This window comes from Alexandromys fortis, unplaced genomic scaffold, assembly GCF_014885135.2.
Source record: "Alexandromys fortis isolate MF-2015 unplaced genomic scaffold, M_Fortis_MF-2015_v1.1 scaffold_2_1_26212458, whole genome shotgun sequence".
In the NCBI taxonomy this organism is placed as follows: domain Eukaryota; kingdom Metazoa; phylum Chordata; class Mammalia; order Rodentia; family Cricetidae; genus Alexandromys; species Alexandromys fortis.
In genome coordinates, this window is record NW_026067930.1 from 10620816 (window position 1) to 10631349 (window position 10534).

The following is a 10534-nucleotide window of genomic DNA, read 5'->3' on the forward strand; positions in this document are numbered from 1 at the left end:
TGGTTTCATTGGTCTTTGAACACCAGATCAACTACACAACTTGAGGTTCTCCTCATTCACCGCCCTCTTACTAATCACTTCTTATATTCACGAGACCAAAGTTCTTCCCACTTAAATTAGAAAAGGGGTTTTGTAAATAGAGCCTTGATGTTATTGGGGGCCTAATAACAACTTACATTTTTTTGAAATCTAACGTTGTATTAGGCCAAGTATTATGTCAAGTTCTAACACAAGGGCCTCATAACCCTTACGATATCTATTCATTCCTCAGTTGATATTGTTGAGCCCCTGCACTATGCCTAAGCTGTTCTGTATTCCAGAGAAATTTTGGCAAAAGTATTTTCCTCATGGAGTGAACATTCTGCTTGGTAACAACAGACATGCTATTAAAGCAATGCATAATCTACTTTCAGATGGGCATGGAAGCAATGAAAAGGTTAGAAGTGGAGCTAGAAGGGAGGTTCTGTGGTTAAGAAGGCTTACTGCTCTTCCAGAGGACCCAACCTCTGTTCCCAACACCATGTCAGGTAGCTCACAACTGCCTATAATTCCAGTTCCAGGGGATATGGCCCCTCTTCTGGCTTCCATGGGCACCTATACACACAGGCCATACACTCACACAGACACCAACGCAAACACCTAAAAATGTTTTAAGTTATTGGGGGTCAGGGATTGAACTGAGTACCAGCAATAGCCTTTTGAGGACATGATGTTAAATATTAACTCTCAGTCATGGGACAGTGGAAGCTATGTGAAGTGACAGAAAGGATGTGAACCAATGGGCCTTCAAGTGCCAGCTCCCTGGGGTGGGTTTGACTTGGAGGAACAATTAGAAAGTCGGCTGGTGGGGTTAGAAGTTGGTTTCCTGGGGAGACTGTTTTTCATCCTCTTCTCTCATAAAGACAGGCTGCAAGGAAAGTGTCACACAAATGAGAAAGCTGAAAAATGCCAAAGGCTTTGATAGTTCTCCTAGTTTGTTAAAGAAACATCTTCAGAACCATATGAATCAATAAACACTCACTGCTGTAACTAACGAGCACCAAGCTTAGTTACTAAAGCCCAATAGAAGATTGATTTGTTGTAGCTGGAAGATTTTATCCAGAATACGCTCATGATTCAGCGATGCCAGACCCAGAGCTAAAACAGTCAGAGAAACAAACACTCTAACTGGGGTCTGTGAGGTTTGGCTTCATTCAGGACTCCATCAAACCAGAAGCAAGACACTGAGTCTCCAAGAACTCTACCAGGTAGACATCTGGCTTGTGATCCATCATTCAATCTCAAAACACCGAATGCCCCCCATAGGGGACCCAGAGAGCTTCATCCTCTCCCCTATGGGGTCAAAACAACTGCTACCATTTGCTTTGTGTTCTGTGATGCTGGGGAATGTAGGGATGGGATTAACAGAGTCAAAAGGCAATTCCACAAACTGAATCTTGCCTATCACTTCCAAGTGTGGTGCCAGGCGTGTGGCATAAACCCTGCACACCTACGATCACAAAGGAAGCTGTGGTGATTTAGAATTCTGAAGCTTTTAAGTGTAAGGAAGATGGTAACAATATCAAAAAGCCCGACACAATACTGTGGCCATGTTCTGAACCATCCTGTTTAGCTTACAACCTAGGGTCATCTAGGAAAGGAATTTTAATTCAGAGATTGTCCAGATCAGATACAGGTGTGCCTATGGGTTTATTGGCGAGGTCTTTATTGTTAATTGATGTAGGAGCTCCGGATCATTGTGGGCATTCCCTGGACAGATGAATCTGGGCTGGAGAAGAAAGGTCTCTGAGCTTGAGCCTATCACTGAGCCTCAGAGCAATGACCCTCCATGGCTTCTGCTGAACTTCCTTCTCTGGGAGTTCCCTGGTAAGAGATAGGGCTGCATGTATCGCAAGCAGGCCTTTCTCAAGTTCCTGCCCTGAATTCCTTCAGCGATGGGCTCTAGCCTGTAACCAGAAATAAATGGGGTTTACAGGTTAGAATAAAACAGAAACCCTTTCCTCCCCTAAGCTGCTTCTGGTCAGAGTATTTTGCCACAGAAACAGGGATGAAGTAACTAACCCCATTCAAAACAGTCAGACACAAATAGTCATACCAATTGGTGTGGGAAAAAAATCTCTAAATCTCTAAGTACACTCAGCTCTATTCTGATCGTGTTTTGGTCTCAACTTAATGTATGATGGACATTGACAAAGAGTAGTTTGAGCTTGAGACTTGCGGATGCAAGCCACAGAACCACACCAGGCTGTAGCAAGGGCCACAGGAAATCCTGCACTGCAATCCACAGAAGCTCATCCTTACTGCTGTCATGAAGCAGCACAATGTCTCGATTGGAATGGTGAGTCAGGAATCTTTCCACATCTAGGACTTTCTTTTTACTCGTCTGTATCCACATACTTTTCTATTTCGGAGTTACTTTAGTCATGCAAAATCGATACCGTAAGAGTTGTGAGTTCAATGAAAAGACTTTAGAAATTGGGCTTGGCCCTTGGTTAACCAACCCTGACTCCGGGGCCTGAATTGATTCCAGGATGAATTAGACACTCTGCAGAGAGGCCTGGCCCACAACACACACATGGAGCAGTGGGAGGAAAAAGAGAGTTTCTCCGGGACAGTTACCACTACCAGATTCCACGACCAGAACCCGCCCTTCCGTGTACAGCCAAATCAGGGTGTCAGTGCTCACTCCCTTGCCTGAAATTTTAATTCCAGACCACAGACATTTCTGCTGCACTGCAGCCTTTGTCTAGCCAGCATTTCCAAGTGAGAATGCTGCTCTCAGATTAGCTGTGGGCTTCGGCTGTACCTGATATTTTATTGATGAGTTACCAGGTGGCAGAATGCCCTGAAGGTAACACCATGTGCCTATTTGAATTAATGATTGCCTCGCAGCCATGCTTTTCCATCTACCAGCCTGGAAGATCAGGTTGCCATTCCTTGGTGGGCATCGGGCTTCCCAAGTCAACTCCATGACTTGGGCTTTGCCTTTTGTAAAGAGCAAGCTGGCCTCAGAAGCCGTGTGCTTCTGTTTGGAAGCGATTGCTTTCACTCACAACCTCCTCATCACACACTAGCCTGGCCCCTCTGATGGCACTGACATTATCAGAGCAACAGGATCAAACGTTTTGAGAGTGTCTTACAAACCACCCATTTTCAAAGTTCCGTTACGACTGATTTTCATAACACATTATTGTGTTAATTTTCCAGACAACTAGAGCTCATAAAAAAATAATAAAACAAACTCTGTCTACACGTGAAGTCTTAAAGCTGAGCCGAGCTTAAGAATCATGTAGGGCCCAAAGGCTTGGTTTTTCCAAGACTCTGTTGAAGGTTAGACTACAGATAACTTGATCCCTTACTCCACTCTGCCTGCTCTGATCTCTTTTCCTCTGTGTAGTATGAATAAACAGTCGTGTGACCAGCCCTCTGTGGTCTCAGTGAGATTGGAGAGAGGCCTGCCAGCTCTGGCCTCTTGGCAGGATCCTGCCCATACCCACAGCTTTATACCCACTTCCGTCATGCCCTACTACCCAAAATTCAGCCCCACTCAATGAATACTCAGAGGGGCCTGAATGCATACACACGAGTGTCTATATCTCACACACATAATCCTGAATGCTTGCTGACTTCATTTCTTTTCTGTGGTTGTGATAAGATTCTCTATTAAAAGCATCTCACGAGAGAAAGGGTTAATGTAGGCCAACGTTCTGGGTTACAGCCCATCATGATGGGAAAGTCAAAACAACAGGAACGTAAAGCATGTAACCACATCATGTTCATGATTATAAGACAGCAACGGATGCATAAATGCTGGCTCCCAGACCATTTTATTTTTATAGAGTCCTGTAACCCCTGCCTAAGGAATGATGCCGCCCACAGTAGACAGTTCTCACCTCATTAACATAACTAAGAAAGCCCTCGTGTGCATGTACATTGTACATTGGCAATTGACAATAACCAACACATTTTCTTATACACATTTCTGCTCCCTCACATGCATTTCTTATGCGTACACACTACACCTCTCACACTCAAATACACACACATACTCACGGTTGCATGCTTGTAGATGCACACTCATACGCTTACACACCCACACAAATGTACGCTTGCACAAAGCAGCCATGCTTCATAATCAGACTCTACTGACAATTTAGATAGAGGGGCGAGCTGTGCTTGGCTACCCTCTGCACCAAACACCTGCCATCTTGGGGAGCTCAATTTGACCAACTTACGAAAGGATTATCCCAGCTGGGCTGGTCGACTGCACACACCCCTTCCATGTAGACGCAAGGACTGTCACAGGCCCTCTCCTGAGTACCCAGCTCATCCCTCCACCTGTTGTATACAATTCTTTCATAGTTACGCATTCCTTAATTCAGGGAGGGACCACAGTATATTTGGGGGAGCTGGGGGAGGCAATCCCATCTGTGCAGCCTTGGGGAAGCCCTCATCCCTGGTGGGTAAAAGCCTTCCAGGTGTGGCCTGTTGAGGGGAGAAGCACCCACATCCTGCAAGTACCCCTCACCTATGTTCTGAAAGGAAGCCCAATAGACGCTTTGGTTCCCCAGTGTGCAGTGCGCAGATAGTGACTCAGTTTGTTCTTGGGGCCTTAGGGGAAGGGGAAACCATGACTTACATCTCCTCCCCTGGTGTGGAATTTGGAGCAGCTGTGGGAAGAAGAGGGATGGATAGTAGAGAAACACAAGAAGTAGCTGCATTGCCGGAGCAATACAAAAGCAACACGCAGTTAAGGCTACACAGTCCACTGCACCCGAGGCCTTCGGCATTTTGCTTGATTCAATCTTCCCTTCTCTCTTCCTTTTCATTTCCCTATGCTTTTCGGGAGGAAAAGCAAATTCTCATTTTCTCATACAAATCAGATTAAACTTTCTTACAGTCATTCAATAATTAGTGAGCACTTACTCTACTTCACAGATAATACTTATTTGGCAACAGAAGAGAAATAGAGATCGTTGATCTCTGGAAAAACTCTCTAGGTGTTCTCCACCCTTCTCTCATACACCCATTTCTGAGGTCAATAGTGGTTACCACTCACAGGAGCAGACCTCAGTCTGTTCCTAACTGTAACCAGAGATTTCTCACTGTCAGTACCCAAATAACTTAATATTAATTACAACCTGTTTGGCTGATGATTCGAGCTTCTTGATGGCTAGTTGTACATATAAATTAACCCATTTCTAATAATCTGTATATTGCCACATATCTCATAGCTTACTAGTGATACTGTGGTATCTTACTCCTGTGGTGCCTGCTGGCGTCTCCCTGTATTATCCTTTGTTCTCTATATATCTCTATTTGGGTTTCCTACCTGGCTCTGTTCTACCTTGCTATTGGCCAAATCCGCTTCTTTATTAACCAACGAAAAAAAAACCTTATTCACGCATACAGAGAGACATCCCCACATCACCTAACCACTGGAGTCTCAGAGATAACATCCTGCCTCACCACCCATGAGCTCTACTTCATCAACGAAAGGGCAGCTGGGTTCTAAACCCTGATCGACCAATGAACAGGGATGGGTCAACAGTACTTTTGAGTGACAGCTCACCACCCAGCAAAAATGACCAAAGAAACCTTTGAGGCTGTCAACTTAGGGGCCCTTGGGAGACCATCCTCTGAACACTAGCTGTGAGGGAAATCTCCTCCCTTGGTGACACTCAGAGACTGACCAGGTCAGAAAACCTCCAGCAAATGTGCAGACAGCGAAGGTACTTATTTTGTGTTGTTTTGATTAAATAAAATAAAAATATGATAATCAGCACCAATTCCTGAACTTTCCACAACCTCAAACAGCACCACCTGTTGACGAAGAAGAAGCATTTAAAACATGAAACTTTGGGGGCTCCACATTCTACCTATAACATTCCTGTCTCCTAAAGGTTCACACCATCTCATAATACAAAAGAAATCTAATCCATTTATAAAGCTTCATTATTTCCACAATCCAAACACTGTTTAAAACCCCAAAGTTCAATAAATCTTTCAAATCCCAAGGCAGCATCTTAACCACTTGCTTCTGTAAAATCAAAAAGGAAGTTTCAAAACTCGAGCCTACAAATGCACAAAGTAAACAATCCCATTCCAAATCGGAAAAATGGGGGGATGGCAAGGAAAGAGGGGAGCAAAACAGGATCTAAACCCATCCAAACACTAAACCCTACAGCTATATATGGAACATTCCAGATACACAGCCTCTCGCAGCCCCGCCCCTGTGACCCTGTCATTTGCAACACATGTGGCCTCTCTTCTCGGTGTCTCCAATGTGGTTTTTGTTTGTTTGTTTTGGTAGATTTTTGATAGACACACACACGCACGCACACACACACGCACACACACACACACACATCACTAGCTTTGAGACCTGTTTCTCCCCCCACATCAACAGTCTGACTGTCTACCTGTCTGAAATCCCACAGGACTTTACCATCTGTGGGTTAACTGTATGAGTTCTAAATTGGAATGTACATATGCACTTTCTTATCTTGGGCAGTTTATCTATTTTTGGAAACAGCTTCAATGTTGTAGTCAGGCTAACCTGAAACTCAAAATCCTCCTGCCTCAGCCTCCAAAGTGCTGGAACTGCAAGTGTGTGCAATCGTGCACAGCCACCAAACTTTTCTGCACATTTACGTGTCTGTCTTTGTGACTATAGAGATGGTACAGCTGTTTCATGGAACTGTGTAGTTCTGAGTTTTTGGACTTGATTGATGGAGAAACAGAGATGGGTAAACACAGAATCTTCCAACAAGTGGCTGGCACAGTGGGGGGGGGGGCTTTTTTCTCAAATCCCCACAGCAGATAACAATCCATATAAATACATTTTCTCTCTTCGGTTTTACCCTGTAGACACCTTCTTGTTTTTTTTTTCAAGTGTATGTGTGTGTGTGAACCACCTACACACTGGTGTCGTTGAAGACCGGAAGAGGTCTTTAGATGACCAGAACTGGAGCTGCAGTCAGTTGTGAGCCACCCACCAGGGGCCCTGAGAACTGCACTTGGGTCATCATGGGAGTGTTGCATTTGAAACCAACCCAAGTCTTTGTCAGGAAGCTAACGAAATGATTTTTCCACTACCAGCCTCTGGAAGGAAAAGGTATTTCTCTCCTTGAAATAAAGGCAAGAACTTTTCATTTGAATGCTCCAATCTTCTTGAGAGAAAATGGACCAATTCATCCATGAACAAATGGTCAAGAGGAGCTTTGAATTCAACAAGACCCTCTGTTTAAGGAAACACAAGGCACAACCAAGTTGTGGTAGAGTCTGTTTCTTGTTCCCAGGTCCCCATTTCCCCACCTTTGAGATGACAAACGCCACGGATATCAAAGAAGATACCCAGCTCTGCTGCTGCTGGCTAGGGAGCCACATCTCAAGCTCTGCCCAATAGAAGTTGGAAGGAAATGTCAAGTTGTACCTCACAGACTCATCTTTCCCTCTCTCCATCCTGCATCATAGAAGTGGATTCTTCAGTAATGGACCCAATATATTACATGTTCCTGTGCAACAGATCCTTAGAATTGAGTGACCAGAAATAGAGACTTTATTAACTCACAGTTTCTATGAGTCAGAAACTTAGACGGGGTTCAGATGAGCTGTTCTAGCTTAGGGTCTATCATGAGGTCATGGTCAAGACCTCACCCAACGTTAGCATCCAGTCAGGTTTGACTGGATGGAGAAATCTTCTTCTAAGTTAACTTCCCCACTTGAGAGAAAAACTGATGGTTTTTTTGTTGGCTATTGGCAGAGTCTGTGTTCCCTGCCACCTGGACCTGGACTTGGACCCACCTCACAGCATGGCAACCGATTTCTCCCAGAATAAATAATTCAATTAAGAAACCACGTTTCCTTTACGTAATTTAGACACACACCTTTACTTCCACTGCGGCACAGTGTTCACAGACAAATCACCAAATCCCACCCAGAGGGAAAAAACTCAGTCCACTTTTAAAAGAGTATGCCCCTTAGTTGAGTGCAATCCAAACTCCTCACCTTTTTTGAATGAGGGGCATGAGGCCAGGGGACTGAGTGACACAGTCTCCGGGTCCCTCACCTGTGATCCTATTTACTCCTATTTACACAGGAACTCGTCACCATACTGAGAACCGAAACCCGTTGTGCAAAAAAAGTCAGCCGTGTCCTTGTATGGGACAAAGGCTCAATAAACAAGAGCTAATGTACTCATCCCTCACTGCTCAACACTTCTGGCGGAAGAACTCCTCATGGTCCATAATTAGGTCATCGGGACTTAGGTGAGGAAACTTTCTGCAGAGTTCAGCAAAAGTTGGGGTCGGAGGAGAAGGCTCTGCAGCAGAGACTGCTGATTAATTGCATTAATATCCTTCTCACACATGAGCACTTCCCTCTCGCGTTTTCTAAAGATGAAACCGCAGCTCACAGACCACCAGGCAGCACTCACTAAGGGCACTCCAGCAGTTCTGACCTTTCCTATCTCGGGATCTTTGCAGCAATAATTGAACACGCTGTGGGCGCTTACTCCATCTGGCATCTGCCAAGGTCTCCGGCAAGCTAAGTAACCTTAGTGCACTGGGAGATTACGGAGTCCCTGTTCTGCTCTTTACATTCCCCGTTAGCAGCAAAGAGACATACAAACACAACCACACACCTCCTTATTCCCTTATTTAGCAACACCTGCCTCCTTAAATTCAACCTTCTCGTTCCTAGGCAGAGTACCGGCCTTGGCCCTCGTCAAAAGGCCGCCTGCCTCGTTAGCCACGGAAGAGCTTGCCCCGTGTTGTTGTTTACTCCCTTCCATTTATTCACTGGCCCACCAGACACTTCCAAGACCCGAAGAAGCAAAAAAGAAATATTACTGATCACATCTGCCTTTTGTCAAACACAGGGATGGTCCTTTGTACCTCGTGTTACATGACTCCTACAGAACACACATGGGTAGAACATAATTGCTGTTGGACTAGCGAAGATGTGAAAGGTACAAGAGCTGGCCCCAGCACGCCCCAGAGCTGGAATCTAGAAACTGTTCCTAGACCATGAAGATCTCTGGACTGGGAGTGTGGGGTCCAGGGAGCAACTTCTAGATGCTCATCTGGAGGCTGCTGTGAATGCCAAGTGTGTTCATCCAAGGAGAATATAGCTAGCTGCCCGGAGCAAGGGCAGAGGGCAGCCTCTCCTCTCCAGCTCTGTCACAGAGGCTTCCCTGGTGATCATAAATGAGCCACAGACAGCCTCAGCACACTGGGCTCCGGCAGTTTATTTCTTCGCTGGAGGCTGAGATCCATTAGTTTAACAGCTCACACGTGCCAAAACTTAAATTTCCATACCCCCCCCCCATCATTTTTAAAATAGCTCACACAAAGTAGATTGCAGCTACTTAGAGCCTACTTTATTTGGATTCCCCACAGAACCGTATCCAGCTCCTGATGGCCCTCGTAAAACTGAGCCTGTGGCAATAAGATCCCAAGGCAGTACTGCCCTCCAGAATGCAGTGACCCAGAGACACCTCCAGGGGCTGAGCACTGTCACCTAGACACCGATGTCCTTCTATCTCTCTGCTCAATCCACCAAGTCCCCATGTGTGCTTCTGCTACCTCGCAGTCACTCAGGGGGTTCTCTCCAAGAGCTCACAGACACCAGACTCCTTTAGGTAAAATCGTGGGTTTCCAAGATGACCAAAGATACCCCCCCAAATGAAGGTATGATCTGTGTAGTGCAAGCCTCTGAACATCCTGATGTGTTGGGACCATTTGGAGTCCTGGCTGCCAGCTGCTCTTCCCTGCTAGAGATCTTTACTTTCCTTCTGATTTGAGTTGTTAAAAGCTGTGTCAAAGTTGTTTACCAGCTCTGCTTCACGAGCCTGTGTTGCCTTGGCCTTGAGGATCAGAGGATAAGGTTTTCACCTGTTGGCCCACCTGACTGTTGGGTGTATACGCCTCCATGGTGCTTTTGAATAAAGGTGACTGGTTGAATACCAGTGACTAGAGATCCGTGTCTCTGTCTCCCTGTCTCTCTCCGTGTGTGAGTCTTTGTATGTGCTACACTGGTGAGGATGCTTAACCAGGAAGTAGAGGCAAAGTCAGCAGTCACGGGAGGTTACAGTGAAAAGGCTCCACTTCCTGACTCAGGAGCTCTGCAGTTCTGAACCCAGCTTTAGAATTGGCTTTACAGAGACATATGCTTTCCTTTGCTGCCATCTTGTGGTTACACTGGTAAACAGCAGTCTGGAGACCATAGCAGTAACTCTCAGGAAGGAAAAAAAAAATCTTTCCCTCCTGAAGCTCTTGGAGGGAGCAATCATTCCCACCTGATAGAGCAGAGGCTCAGGTTTAAACAGGTAAGGTATTTCCCAGACCACACATTCTTAGGGGTGGAAATGACTAACTTGAGCTAAGACCTGCCTTATCATGGTGCCCTCTTGGCTTTCCGTAAGTCAGTCAGGAGATCTGAATGAGAAGGCACAGATGGCCAAAATCTAAGAAAGCATCAAAAACACTAAAAGACACAAGCCCTGGACCAGGACCATGGAGACACCAGGTCA